The following is a 16540-nucleotide window of genomic DNA, read 5'->3' on the forward strand; positions in this document are numbered from 1 at the left end:
ATGTAAGAAGTTTCATCTTTGTCTCCTGAGGCTTCTGTTTATATATGAAGAACACTGCAGTGTGACATTTGCTAATAGTGTCTGCTGCAGGAATGTTACATCTTCAGGGTACCTTTTAGACTTATAAATTATGGCAATTATTAATGAAATAAATGAAACCATTTTAGAGCACAGAACTGTTTATTTTTAGTGTAAACTCATTGCATTTGATGTATGCCAAATTTTCTACCCTAAAAAAGTTCTAAATTTAAGAAATATCCGTATCTCTTTGTGAATCATATCTATATTCTCCTTAAACAGAAAAAAAAGCACATTTTAAATTACCACTTATTAGGTGTGCAAACTTGGAAAATATAACTCTTCTTAGCTCTAAGATAGGGATAATTAAAGTTAAATATTTTTTAGAATTATTTTACATTTAAATAATTCCCCAAAACTTTCATCTTTTTTTTAAACTAATGCTTTTTTTTTTTTTTTTGGCTTAGGGATTCCAACTTGTTTATAAATAAGTATTTGAATGTCCACAAAAATGTATAGTATGGAATATGATTCGATACTACTCAGCCATGAAAATAAAATCATGCCATTTGCTGCAACATGGATGGACCTGGTTATTGTCATTCTAAGTGAAGTAAACCAGAAAGAGAAAGAAAAATACTATATGATATAACTTATATGTGGAATCTCAAAAAAGACACAAATAAGCTTATTTACAAAACAGGAACAGAGTCACAGACATAGAAAACAAACTTATGGTAACCAGAGGGTAAAAGGATGGGAAAGGATAAATTGGGAGTTTGAGATGTGCAGATACTAACTACTATATATAAAACAGATGAACAATAAATTTATACTGTATAGCACAGAGAACTGTACTCAATATCTTGTAGCAACCTATGATGAAAAAGAATATGAAAATGAATATATGTATGTATATGTATGACTGAAACACTATGCTGTACACCAGAAATCGATACGACATTGTAAACTGACTATACTTCAACTTAAAAAAAAAAAAAAAAAAGGAAGTGCTGGCTGGCTGTAGCCAACCATGTCTCTCCAAGTCTCACTTGAGTTGTATAATAATATTTGAATGCTAGTAACTCTCCAATGCTTTTTAAAAAAATATTGCTTAATACTTCATATTGTTAACTAATCAGAATTATTGCTTGATAAAATATTCCAAATTTTAATTTTGCAAATGGCCAATAAATCCTTAATATACATAGCAAAAAACTTTGCATTTAGTTCCAAGGATTTTTTTTAAAAACAGATTCTACATGAGTTCTCATCAAAACATTAGTAATAAGAATACAAAACAAGAAATGATGCATTTTATTTAGATATTTCAAAGGCAGGTGATGAAGTTTCAGACTTAAAAACTAAGAACCAATTTACTAACCTATCTAATACCCTTGAAGTATATTTTAAGTTATGAAAAAAAAAACTCTACGGTCTTTCACCCACAATAAAAATAATCTGTCCATTGAATGTATGCATGATTTCACCCTAACAGTATATTTTAAGTCTTATTTAAACTAAGATCCAGACAATCTACAGGCAAGTGAAAAATAACTTAGGTAAAATGCAAGCAACTAGAAACATATTTTAAAATATCAACTACAGAAATGTAAAATTATAAAATAATAAGTAAATCTCAGAAGCATTGCTTTTCACTGTAGAAGTTGATTTGAACAATTATTTATTATATTTAGAGTTGAATGTATGTAACCTGATCTCCCTTATTTGGGTCAGTATGAACACATTTCTTCATTTCTCTTTAAATAAAACATTTATTTCTAGAAAATACTGAAAACTTATTAATAAATGAAACTATCTCATAGTAAGATACTGCTTTACATTATTTTTGTGTGTAATGATTGAGGAGAATATGGACTTTTAAAGTTCTTTCTAAAAGTGTTCTAATACTTAAGCAGGACAGTCAATTTACAGAATATATTATTCAGTTAATCCCAGCCTCAAACAAATAAAATGCCTTGTTGAGCACTGTTTCTGCTTTGAACCAAGACAGTGATCAGAAAAGTACTCTGCAAGCAGAGATTCAGCATGTGTGATTCAGCATGTGTGCTAGGCTGAGACTTTCTGTAACTATCAGGCAATAGCGAGAATCAGATATAACATCACCTCACCTTAATAACTCAAAATTTGGAAAATCTATTCAGTGTATTAGAATTGAAATGTGTTGAATTTTTGTGTTTACTTCAGTTGAAGTAAGTGTTGTAAACTTCTGGTACTTTCAAGTGATCTATGCAGTATCATTTGATAAACTATTCCTTTTGATCACTGAGTAGTATTCCATGGTAAGAATATATATTACAGTGTGCTTAATCATTCAATCATTGAAGGATATCTGAAGTGTCTTTCTCTGTCAGAATTATTTCATTTAGCTTAATACTCTCCAGGTTTGTCCATTTTGCTGCAAATGGCAATATTTCACTCTTTTTGTGGCTGAGTAATATTCCATTGTATGTGTTTACACACGCGCACACACACACACATACATCTTTATCCATTCATCTATTGATGGACACTTAGGTTGCTTCCATATCTTGGCTATTGTAAATAGTACTGCAGTGAACAAAATGGTACATATATCTTTTTAAATTAGTGTTTTTATTTTTTTCGATAAATACCCAGAAATAGAATTGCTATACTTTATACTTTATAATCCTATTTGTGTTTTTTTGAGAAACCTCCATACTATTTTCTACAGTGGCTGCACAAATTTACATTCCTTCCAGCAGTGCATGAGGTTTCCCTTTTCCCCATGTCCTCACCAACACTTGTATCTTATCTTTTTGGTAACAGCCAGTCTGACAGTTGTGCTGTGTTATCTCATTGTGGTTTTGAGTTACATTTCCCTGATATTTAGTGACGTTGGGTACCTTTTCATGTGTTTATTGGCCCACTGTATGTCGTCTTTGGAAAAATATTTAGTCAGGTCCTCTGCCCATTTTTAAATGAGGTTTTTTTTTGATAATGAATTACTTGAGTTCTTTTTGTATTTTGGATATCAGCCCCTTATTGGAAATATGTGCAAATATCTTCTTCTATTCAGTTGCCTTTTCATTTTGTCTGTGGTTTCCTTCACTGTGAAAAAAGCTTCTTAGTCTGATTTAGTCCCATTTGTTTGCTTTTATTGCACTTACCTTGGGGAATTTTTATAGTCTCAACAGAAGCCTAAATGGGTTAATAGTTCTTACACATGAAAATGGAGGCTACCAGGGAGAATCCCACAATTACAGGGAAAATAGTATATGAAACCCAAGTAATACACTTATGAAACCCTAATAAATAGAAATTAATACCAAAACTCAAAAAAGGAATGACATATCCTGTAAGGAGCTGAACTAATTGATTTCATCAGTACAAACTGTAATTGTATGTTTAGTTTCACTTTCATAGACACAAAGCAGTTAATGTACAGATTCTAGTATTAAAGTTCTCCCGTGCTCTAACATGAATTCTTTTCTGGCATACAGAATTTTTGTGAGTACAAAAATAGGTAGTTAAAAAAAAAAACTGACTCTGAAACTTAAATTAGAGTATTGAAAAATACATAACCTAACACAGTGAGTGGATATACTGTACATTATGACAGATGGTTGTCTTATTATCTAAGGGAAAAATACAGAATTCTGGGTTCTTCTATTACAGATAGAATCTATTGCCACAAATCTGAAAATCAATAGAACTTGTTTCAGGAGAGTACATGATTACTTGATAATTTATCTTCTACACCATCTTCCAGTGAAAGTATTACCGAGATTGTGTGAGAATCTAATCAGCTGTGGAGTGCTATTGAAAAGTAAGAGTTGCAGCTCAGAAAAGGGGAACTTGAATTAAGATTTTTAAAGAACTACCTGTTTTTTTATTTTTTAACTTTATTATAAGAATAACTAAATATTAACAGTATGATCATTATTTTTCTTATCCTTGTTATGCAAAGCTGATGGTCAAGTATGGGCTCATATACGGAGCTGCTCAGAGGCTACTCTAGAACAGAGTTCCCATTACTGCACATAGGCTGTTGCTATCTGTACTTCTGCTTGTACCATTCTGAAGTAATGATTCTATACAGAGACCATCATTTGACATAAAATTCTAATTTTTTGCCTTTGAATCTGCAAAGTAAGAACATTAAACTAATACATTATCCATATGAATGTACTTTCAAGATGTTAATAATTTATGCCAGGTATTCTCATTTTATATAATTTCTTTCCTCAAAATGGCTTTCTTCGGTTGAGTTATAAAGCTTAATGAAATAGAATTATGACCTTGGACTCTTACAGTTAAGAAAACATGACAAAATTCTCCAAATAGTTTTTTCTTTTCTGCTGATTTTTTTTTACACTACTCATTTGGGAAATGTTAACTTGGAATATGTGTATGTGTGTATGTGTTTAAACATTAAAGAAAAATAGAAAAAAATTAAAAGTAACAAATTGGTGGTTTAAAAATCAGTTAAGTTTTCTTGTTAATAATGATTATGAATATATATTTCTATGTCCTTTACTTACGGATAAATGTCTATAGCATATTGGATTCTTACATCACACTGTGGACTAAGATAACTTTTCTCATGCTTTATTGAGAATTTAATATGTTGTCTCACTCAAGGATGTTAAGGTAATTCTTACCTCTAGTTGTTGATAGATTATATCTTTTGTTAAATGAGTTTGTGGCATTGATGGACAAGTTGGTGACTATTTTGTGAAAGAGGTCTGTTTTCCAGGTAGTGTTGAACTCCTGTAATACAGTCATCAGCCCTCCTTAACCTAATGTCATGAAAGGCATGGACTTGAGACAAAGTCTACTCATAGTATGTAATGAGCTCTGATATTGCACATGTCAAACATAAGGCCAACTTCCCAATCTGTCATGTAACTAATAACAAGCTAGCTTACCAGAGCTCTAATCCAAAACTTGCTGTGAATTTTCATGTTACAAAGTTTATATGAAATATATGAATTAAAATAGCTTTTTAAAGTCTATACATACAGACACACATACACTTAAATGCGTGTACATAGTGCTCTAAAAGAGTATACATAAAATGCAATGACCAGTAAATAAAATATTTTAATCAAACAGATCTCATTGCTAGAAATGGGAAAGTTATTATTGTCTTCAGACAGAAATATAGTTTAATTCAAGATTCAAATGTCAGTAACAATATAATGTAGAAAAATGTGTGCTTTCAGTGACTATATTTCTGTTACCTATAACCATACAGTGAAAGATTAGAAATCTCTTGAATTTTAATCCAGGTTTATCTTGCAAAAATATGTGTTCTCAGGAAGGTAATTTTTCCTGTCCATATTTTGTCCATTGAATTGAGTAGCCAGATTAGGGTCCAGATCTAAGATACCTAAAATGAAACTATGACATTCACAATGGCTTGCTGACACTACAAGTTGATCTGATCTTGTTCCCTGCTTTACCCTTTGTAGAATCTTTCTCACTACTAATGTTGAGTCATTTTACTGTACTGGTCTTTATGACATTTCTGCTGAGTGCCCAGTCCCCACAATCCTCTGCCACATCACTGATACCAGTTGAGAACCTACTGTAGTGATTTGCATATGAATTAAGTGATAGTTCTAAAATTCAGCTTCTGCTGTTCTTCGCTGTCCATAGTCTGATGGGCTATTCCTGATTATGCTCTAATATATCCAGGAAATAATCACTTTATCGTTCTGTGCATCCCTCCGCTTCACTTTACCTGATGTCCTCATCTGTGTAAGGCCAGACTTTGTTCGGTTAAAGTTCAAGCAAAGCCCGTCTTACTGGTCCTTGGTTCTGGCAAGTGTTTTAGTCTTAGACATCCCCTTGCTCTTTATCCGTGTTGACTGGAATTTGGATCTTGATGATTACTGCTGTCACTCAGTGCCTGATCATAAACAAAGGATGGGCTGGCTTTAGCAACACAGTTTATCTCCTTATCTAATTAGTGCATCCTTGACTGGGGTGCTGCTAAGGCAGCAAAGTTTTGGCTTCTGGTTTTGTGCTGCTAATGAGGATTTTAGTCTGCAAATGTACTTTGCCTGTAGCAACTTGGTTTATTCTCTCCATTTTCAGTCCACTTATCATCAGTCCATTACACTGTTCCAATTCTGTAAAATGATACATAGTTACAAGATTGTGTTCCTGTTGTCTCCAGGGCAGGATCATCTGCAAAAAGTATCCTCTGGCTGAATCAGGTACAGACCCACAATCTGCTCAGCTTCCTATGGCATTGCTAACCTTCACGAACTTAGTTGTTTTATCTCTTTTAGCATCATAGAAATATTCATATGGATCTATGTTAAGCAAAAATTCCAATGTCGTAAAATGTGTAGAAAATCAACATGAAATCCTGTATTGCATGATATATTCCTTTGGCTATGCATCTAGAATAGGTATTTCTTCTTTTTTATATTAGAAGCCCCATCTATGCATTGGAAAATTTCTCCTCTCACCCAATCCACGTGTTTCTGATGAAATTATTCTTTATTGTACTTTGTGCACTCTCTAGTCGGAGGAAGGGACAAGTGGCCCTGCCCTAGCCAGTCATAGAACCTCATCCTTTTCTCCAGAAGGAAGACCTATTATCCAAGTGGGATTGGAGTCCCTCATTGAGATGAAATGGATGCTGAGAGAGTGAGCATATTTCTCTTCTATTTTTAAAATCACCTTCTGTAAGGGTATTTAACTCTTTATTAGTTTATGGCCCTTCTGGCCCTGCCAGTGTCAGGCTGAGTATGAAATACAGATGGTGGTGAAGAAAGAGGTATGGATGTCTGGATCCAGCCAGCTTTTAATGAGACTACTCCTGTAATTTCCACTTACACATACCAATAAGAAGGGTTTCTTAAAAAAAAAGTGTCAAAGTATAGTTGATGTACAACATTATATATTATAGGTGTACAAAAGAATGATTCACAATTTTATAGGTTATACTCTATTTATAGTTATTATAAGATATTGGGTATATTCCCTGTGTTGTATAATATATCCTTATTTTTATACATATTAGTTTGTACATAATAGTTTGTACCTCTTAATCCCTACCTTCAAGTTGCCCCTTCCCCATTCTCTCCTCTACACTGGTAACAACTAGTTTGTTCTTTGTATCTGTGAGTCTGCTTTTTGTTATATTCACTAATTTGTTGTATCTTTTAGATTCTACATATCAGTGATTTATACAGTATTTGTCTTTGTCTGACTTATTTCAGTTAGCATAATGCCCTCCAAGTCCATCCATATTGCTGCAAATGGCAGATTTTCACTTTTTATGACTGAGTAGTATTCTAATATATGTATGTATATATATATATAAATACGTATATATCTCTCACATTTTTATCCATTCATCTATTGATGGACATTTAGATTGCCTCTGTAGCTTGGCAATTGTAAATAATTCTGCTATGAACGTTGGGTGTACATGTATCTTTTCAAATTAGTGTTTTGGGGTATTTCGGATATATATCCAGAAATGGAATTGCTGACTCATATGGTAGTTATATTTTCAATTTTTTGAGAAACCTCCATATTGTTTTCTACAGTAGCTACATCAGTTTATATTCCCACCAAAAGTGTGCAAGGGTTCCCCTTTCTCCACACCCTTGCCAACATTTGTTACTTGTGTTCTTTTTGATGATAGCCATTTTGACAGGTGTGAGGTGAAATCTCATTGTGGTTCTCGGTTGCATTTCCCTGATGATTAGTGATGTTTAGTATCTTTTCATGTGCCTGTTGGCTATCTGCATTTCTTCTTTAGAAAAATGTCTATTCATTTCTTCTGCCTGTTTTTTGGATAGGTTACTTTTTTTTTATATTGAGTTACATGAGCTGTTTATATATGTTGGATATTAACTCCTTATCAGTCATATCATTTGCAAATATTTTCTCCCATTCAGTAGATCGTCTGTTCATTCTGTCAGTGGTTTCTTTTGCTGTACAAAAGCTTTTAAGTTTAATCAGTTCCCATTAGTTTATTTTTGCTTTTATTTCCTTTGCTTTAGGAGACAGATTCAAAAAACATTGCCACAATTTATGTCAAAGAGTGTTCTGCCTGTGTTTTCCTCTAGCAGTTTATGGTTTCCAGTCTTACATCTAAGTCTTTAATCCATTTTGAGTTTATTTTTATCTATAGTATTAGAGAATGTTCCGGTTTTCTTCTTTTGCATGTAGCTGTCCAGTTTTCCCAGCACCACTTAATGAAGAGACTGTCTTTTCTCCACTGTATATTCTTGCCTCCTTTGTCATAGATTCACTGACCATAAGTGTGTAGGTTTATTTCTGGTCTCAGTCATTTTCCATTGATCTTTGTGTCTGTTTTTGTGCCACTGTCATGATGTTTTGACTATTGTAGCTTTGTGATATAGTCTGAAGTCAGGGAGCATGATTCCTCCAGCTCCATTCTTCTTTCTCAAGATTGTTTTGGCTATTTGGGATCCTTTATGTTTCCATACAAATTTTAAAATTACTTTTTCTAGATCTGTGAAAAATGCCATTGGCAATTTAATGTGTTACATTGAATCTGTAGATTGCCTTGGGTAGTGTGGCCATTTTAATAGCATTCTTCCAATCTGAGAACACAGTATATTTATTTCCATCTGTTTGTGTTCTCTTCAATTTCTTTCATAAGTGTTCTATAGTTTTCTGAGTACAGGTCTTTTACTTCCAAGCTATTTTATTACTTTTAATGCAATAGTAAATGATAGTGTTTCCTTAATTTCTTTCTGATAGTTCAGGTTTTTTTTTTTTTTTCCTTTTTGCTTAACCTAGTTTCAATTACAATCATTTAAGCAAGAGACTTTGATTTGCCAAAAACATACCCTTTAAAAATGATTCTTAATAGTTTGATAATCAAATGGTTTGGTAGATTTTCATGCAGGATAAAAAGAGATAATATGGAATATTTCTTTTAACATGATACTGATAGATTATATTGATTATCTGTAATTGCATACTTGATAATATTATTATGGAAAAATGGCTGACAAGAACTCTGTAAAACATAACCTATTTATGTGTACAGGTTAGGTTTTTTCCACAGAAAATATTTAAGATGACACTTGTAGTATAGTAAGATGTTAGGTAAACTGTTGAGCAAAAGAAAGGAAGGGAGATTGCAAGTGGAAATGTATTACAGATATATTTTTAAAATAGAATGCACAAATATATGTAATGAAGATTTTTAGCAAGCTGCAAGTAACTCAACATACCATGAGCTTAGGACTAAAGGTGGCAATCAACATAACATGTAAGCAGAAGTCTATGAAGAGCTCTGAACATTTCTCTGAACCTTAGTTCCATTATTCATAACATGGAGATAAGAATGATACTTTTCCTGTAGGGTTTTGTAAGTCTTAATACAGTTTGTGGAAAGTGCTTAGCCAAAAAATTGCTCAGTAAATGGTTATTGCATTAATTTTTTAGAGAAAATAAATTATGTGAATTTCCTAGTGTATCCCACAGATGGTCAATTTTACTTTAAACATAATTTATATATTGTAAAAACTAGTTATATAAGCAGTAAATTTACATCTTTTCAATAAAAAGATTTTCGTAAAGAAAATCATCTCTATTGATTTATTGTTTGCCTGACGAAATAGGCAAGACTGGCCTCTGGTGGTAGTATCTTAGAACTGCAGATGTACAGTCCCCATAGCTGAGAAATGGTTGAAAGTACTTGCCAGATTGAAACTGCATGACAGCTTCATTTGAGAATAAAAAATAATCTGGAAGCATCAAATATGAATTCTTTCCAGATAGGTTCTGTCAAAGCCCTGAATCTGAGAGATATTTTTAAAGATGAGTTTACAGCAGTCCTTCCCAAAAGCCACCTTAAAAACTGAGAAGTCGCATATATATACATATATACACACACACACACACTGTGTACACACAGACACTTTATGCACACATACCCATATATATTTGTTGGTGTAACACATATTTCATCTCTTGGAAGTTCTGTCTTCTTTTGTAAAATGTTAGTAACAGTATGTTATTGCTCTTTTGTTTGTTTATTCATTTGGATTTAATGTTCTAACTTCTCAAATTGAGGAGTTGGCAGTACTATATAAATTCTCACATTTTCTTTAAAAGTTGTGCTTTCTCCCCAATATAAGTTTTAAAATATTTTATCTCTATTCATGTAGTAATCCTTTAGTGTTTACCAAGAGCCCCCAAGAAGGGACAACAACAAATGGAACATAATTGCTAACAACATCCTATTGTTATTTAACCAAAATAAAGACCATTGTAACAAAATTCTCCTAGATATCAAGTCTAGGAGAAGACATTTGTCTCTATCAATGAACTGTTAAGCTTCCTATATAGACAGTGAAATTTATATAATCCATCTGAATGTTATTGTTTCTCTGTTTTTTGCTGATTATAATGGGTTTTCCAGCTTACATTGTGGATTCATCATTTATAAACTAACTACAAATTTTAGTTCCTTTTAGCTGCATTTTAATGACAATGATTTTTCAAACATTTTCTATTAAAAACACATTTTAAATTTAGCATTGAAGATTAAAGCCTATTTTTATGGTTGTTTTGTTGTTTTTTAAAAAAAATAGTTTCTTAAATATTCTGCTGTAATTCTTTCAAAAACATTTCTATGTAAAATCAGACAAATAGAAGACATTTCTTAGAAAACTATATGTTCTGTTTTAAAAACAGAGGTTCCATTCAGTCTCCCAAATCAGGTCCTCTTTTCCACTGAAAAATTCTCCTCTAATATTATAGGATTTATACAAACTTTCCTTATTAATCTCTCCTCATTTTTTTTTTTCCATTTAGCTTTCATGTGCTGACAGGTAGGAAGTCAGTATTGTCAGATGTACTGATGATTAGGTAGTGTTTTAAAACAAAACTAACAGCACAAAAGAGTGTATTCCAAAAGGTCAATCAAAAGACACACCACTCATCCCCTGCAAACCTTTTACCATTGCATCAAATGGATTGTGTGCAGTATCACTTTGAGAGTAGGCCCCGGGTTTTCTTTTAAAATAGATTTTCATAGTGGTATAATAGAGATGTTTTGTAATGAGAGTTAAATGAGGTTAAAAACAGGGCAAAGGCCATACAGTTTTTTGTAACACTCTAAATAGATCAAGACTTTAGAGTTGTTTTGTTTAAGAGCCCTTCTAGAAGGTAAATTTATATGCAGTTCAAGCACTTGAAACCATAATTTATTCGTCAGCATCGCTTTGTCTAGCTATTCTTCATGAAATAGCATCATGATACTTTGCAATGGAATGTGATTGTGCAACCCGATATTACTTATGTGTGCTGATAAAAGAGGAAACGATGATTGTATTCTTATTCTTTTGCATACTATGAATTTAAATTTCAATTAAGTTAGATTAGATATTCTGTTCTATGCCATCTTTATTTAACACTAGTGGTGATTAGTTTCTAATTTCAATTGCTATTGATACCAACTTTATACCCTCCCATCTGTGAATATAAAGTCAAGGCATTCACACATTTCCATTATATTTATTTGTGTTTGAAATTTACATTTTAAAATATCTTAAAATTTAACTAAGTGTGAAATGTTTCAAATTAAGAGCCACAGTTTTCTAAACATTAAAACACAATGTCAGATATTAAAGTTCAGAGCTGGTAAATTTTTTAAGCTAATTTCAAGTTGTGTCTTATTTTCTTAAATGAATAAATGAATGAATGAATACACAAATAAATGATTTTCAAGTACCTTAAATCCTGCACTAATATTTAAAACAACTAATTTGCAAGATACTTACATTAAAGTTAGATTGATTTGAGCAAGTAAGTTTGAATCATTAGCTTAATGCATAGTGTTTGAAACCTAATTCTTTTAAAATATAAAACTTCTCTGTAAACCTTCATCCTTATTTTTTTCCCCCTGTATATTCTTTGCAACCTACTGAATACCAGGCATCCACTGACTGTAGGATTCTTCCCTTATTCTCTGCCTTACCCCGCATCTGTTTGATTCCACTGTCACTGCCCTAGTTTAGAGCCTGACAGTAAACTCCTAGATGGCATGTCTGACTAGCAAATTCACCTTCCACAAAGCTGCTAGACCAACTTGTCTAAAATGTAAATTCAATCAGTGTACTCTATGGCTCCCCATTGCTTAATGATAGAGTCATGTTTTTGAAAATAGAGTGAGATAGCTATTGATTTATTCCATGTAACTATACTTACTTTGAGTTTGAGAACATAATGGCAAAATTAAGTCTCAGAGTTACTGAAGCAGTGCCATAAGCCAAAGGATGCAGAAAGTGAAAATGGAAATGGCTGTTGATATTAATTACATTTTGACTACCTCCAAGAAACCAGCAGAGACTAAATCTCATCATAATTGACAGCATAAGACTAGAAATCTGCGTATTAGAAAAATTGTTCAAAAATCCACAGTTGTCACCCTTTTTGGGTAAGGCAGCAGACTGATTGCTGGTAGTCAGGAGATTGGGTGCTAAAATGACTCTTCTTCATTTCTCTCTAACTAGGTGACAAGTCCCTTCCCTGTTTGCTGCCTTAGTCTCTACATCTGTCAAATGGGGGTAGTAATGCCTCACCTTTGTCCTAAAGGAGAAAATGAGAAAGAGATGTCATATCACTACAAATCTAGTAAAAACTAGAATTTGTAATTCTTTATTGCTGGCAAAGTGTTTTCAAATATTTTAGGCCATTTGATTGTCACAATAAGGCAGTGGTTAAAACTCTATCAGATGCTAGACACCTTTTATGTAACAAATATTTTGTAATGCTTTCTTTGCAAAATGAAATTAACAGATAATATAATTACAATACATATGAGATTTTTATAAGATAAATATAATAAAAGGAGTATGACTCAAAAAAATTTTAGTGACTGAAATTATTAAAGTAATAATATAAAATAAGAGCCAGTTTCCTAATAAAACACACTTAAAATAATTGATGGCCTTCTGCAAATAAAAAAGGGGCTCAGTATATTTTTCTGGTTTACATAAATACATTTATATGTTTGTGTGCATGTTTTTATGTGTACACATGCATTGTGTAGTATGTGAATGTTTATATATACATACGGGAGGAAGTCATCAGTCTGATTTCTTGGTATACAAATACCTCAAATAGGTAAATATTTCTACTCAGCTAAGTCATTGTCAATGGCTTTGACATCAAAATTTTCAGGACAACAAAGAATCAGTTCCATCAGTTTTTCAGTTTATAGCAGTTATTTGGAATTAAGATCATTCATATTATTTAAAACTGGGAAGATTTGAAATTTAGACAATTTATTGACCCATTTAATAATTTTAATTGTTTACTACAATGCCATCAACTTAGAATTTAGACACATTTTTCCATATTATATGTAGGAGAACATTATCTCCAGTAGGAAGTATCAAATTGCCATGTGTCACTTACATTTTACTATTTCCTTTGTTCCATTTAAGAAAAGGAAAAAGAAAAAGGAACTTTTCTAATGCGTCTTAGTTTGTGGAAAACTGTGGGTGGTAATTTAAAAGGTGGTTAGAAAATTATCCCCTAAAGACATTTTAGGTTAAACAACTTTCAGAGTAAGATTGGAACTAACCCTAAGGTATTGGAATGCAGGGGTGACGTGGGTGGTAAAGGTGGCTTGTGGCTAGAAACTAATTAGCATTGAATAAATTACTAATCAAATTTCCTTTTTCAAATATAGGTATGATTTATTCCAGGGAGGGTCTTGGTATAATTGACCTAAATATTGACCTATTTTTGCTGTCTTTTTTGGTGTCAAATAGAAGACTTTTGATAAATGGAAATTGTCAAAGGACTTTTTAAATGTTATTTCATTAACAAATTTACGTTTTTGGTAAACTATAATGCATAGCAAATCCAATTACAAAAATCTTGCAAAGTGCTGTGTAAATTTTTGTTTATGATAGCCTTGAGTTAGTATCAAATTTTGTTTGTGAGAATTGAGTGAGTTAGTACATGTAAAGTAGTTTAGAACAAGATTTGGCAAATACTAAATGCTCTGAATATGTTAGCTATCATTATTACTATTATATGTAGATTCATTCCAATATATGAAGGTATAGATTTCTATATGCATGCAGTTTCAAAGAGTAGTACATTAACATATCCAGCATTGCTTTAGGGTTTTTTGTTTGTTTTCACTTGTTGAGACTATTGAACATAAATTATCATTTTTTGGAGTATTTCCATAGATTACTTTTTTAATGATTTCTTTTCCCATAGTTTTTAGGAACATGTCTATTTTTCTGGAATGATTTCAATCACGTGAGTTTACATTGTATATAAATCTGTTTCAGCAGTAATTAACATCTACATTTGAATATTCTTTTAAAATATTTTCACATTCTCTTATTCATTAGATCAATCAACAAACAACAGAGATATGACATACTGAACAGTAGGTCCGTGAACAAATAGCTATAACATCCCTTTTAGGAAAGAAGCTAATATTAAAGGATGAAACTTATATGAGTAAAAATAATTATCTGTTATCATAATTACTAAGCAGAGATGTCTAAGAATTAGAACAAATCCTGAAGAAGTCAGTAAAGATCTTGTGAGTAAGTAGGAATTTATGAAGCAAGAGAATGAAGGGATATGTGAGGAAGAAAGTATGTTTCAAGAAATCTAGTCATTGCAACAGCATTTAATAGTTGCAACAAAATTACAAACAATCCATTGTTAAATTACTTTTAATTTAAGAAGATTTTAGAATTGAACCCTGCAACACTTGAGAGCTTACCCAATAATCCCTGGAGCAGAATAAACCTGCTTACATGTGGAAAGCTGGGCTATCGTGTCTTTATTTCCCAGAGATCTGATAATTACCTGGACAATTTCGAGACAAAAGTAGAGCCAAATAAAGACACCATTAGACACTGCAAATGCTTAGTGAGCTCCATGAATATTTAGGCTTCAAAGAAAGGTGAACTGAAGGTTTTAAGGTATGAAGTCTGGTTAAGATGTATTTTAAACCATGGTGTTTAATTTGCAGTTGTTATTTCAGAGTTACTCAGTAATATTTTGAAGAAAAAATAAACAAGCAAATAAAGTATGAAAAGTAACGAGTCAGAAATCATAGTTAGATAAACAAGCGAATCTACAAGTTGTTCAAGTAGATGATAAATTATTAATTTTAATATGCTTGGTAAACAATTTTTAAGACTTTTTATTGCAAAGGTAGTATAAAAGCACTGTCTTAGTCCGTTTGGGCTGCCATAACAAAATACCACATACATGATGGCTTAAACAGCAGAAACTTATTTTCTCACAGTTCTGGAGGCTAGAAGTCCAAAATCAGGGTTGCTAGCATGGTCAGATTCTGGAGAGCTCTCTTCCTGGCTTGCAGGTGGCACTCCTTTTTTTTACATAAAAAATAAGAAAAATCCAGGTGTCTGGAAAGCAGTCTATAGAATATTGATAATATTCTCTTGGGAATATTCTGTATATTTCAGTCTGTAGGAAATTAATCCCTCCACCTTAATCATTTCTACCTGGGCTCATTTTTATACGAAGATATAAAGTTCAAATTTAAATACAAACAGTATGCAAATAATATTATGCCATCCATTTATCTATAGTAATGCAAAGAAATTCCAATACTTAACTACTTAGTTTTTTGTGTTTATAAATATATGTTACAGTATTTGTCACCAAACAGGAATTGGGTTGCCTGCACCAAATGGTGCTATATGTGTGAAAAAGTACCCCCTTTTTGTCCCCGATATTCACATAGCCAAAGTTTGTTTCAAAAAAAAAAAAAAAAAGCCAAACAAGAGAAACAGGGTAGTGTTGGAACATGGATTGTTCTTGCATTCTTGCTTAGGGAAGCACAGTATTTTTAAATTTTTATAAGTTCTGAAAGTGACTGGCTCTGCTTGTAGCATCTGAAAGTTACAGTGTAGCAGTTCCCATATAATTACCCTGGAACCTGTGGTCTTATACTGTTATTCCTGAAATTCAAAGCTTGTGGTTATAAGCTGACTTTTTGGGGGAACTCTAAAGATTTTATCAATTAAACTTAATCTTTACTAGAGAATGAACTAGAATAAAGCTTTGTCAAATCAAATTTAGTGGTTAGGAAATTTATCAAAATATGTTGTGTAGAATATCTATTCAGAATGCAATTGTCTTTAAAGATGGTACCAGAACCACAATAATAAAAGATTTGGAGTTTGGAGACATGACTTTGAACCCCAACTCTTCTGATTACTATGTTGAATACATTGCTTAACACAGCTGAGCCATATGACCTTATAATATGAGGAGAAAACACATACCTTGTTTATCCCCCAGGGCTTTGGAAAGATCAAATGAGATAATACATGTGTGAAAGCTCTTAGTAAAACTTTAGTCATATAAGCATACATGTTACCATTGATTTAATGGATGTGATACTGCTTAATGGATCCCATCTAAAATAAAGTTAAACCTAGCTATGCTGCTGCTTGGGATTTTGCTCTACAATCTAATATGTACTTTTGTTTACTGAGGAGCCACCACTAATTAA

At 32.2% G+C, this 16540-nt stretch overlaps 1 protein-coding gene across 2 annotated transcripts in view; it reads left to right on the top strand.

The window, feature by feature from the left end:
• CADM2 (cell adhesion molecule 2) overlaps positions 1-16540 on the top strand; it is a 948596-nt gene that overhangs the window by 534671 nt on the left and 397385 nt on the right. The gene's annotated exons all lie outside the window — the stretch shown is intronic.

Source organism: Camelus bactrianus, chromosome 1 (genome assembly GCF_048773025.1).
Source record: "Camelus bactrianus isolate YW-2024 breed Bactrian camel chromosome 1, ASM4877302v1, whole genome shotgun sequence".
Lineage (NCBI taxonomy): Eukaryota > Metazoa > Chordata > Mammalia > Artiodactyla > Camelidae > Camelus > Camelus bactrianus.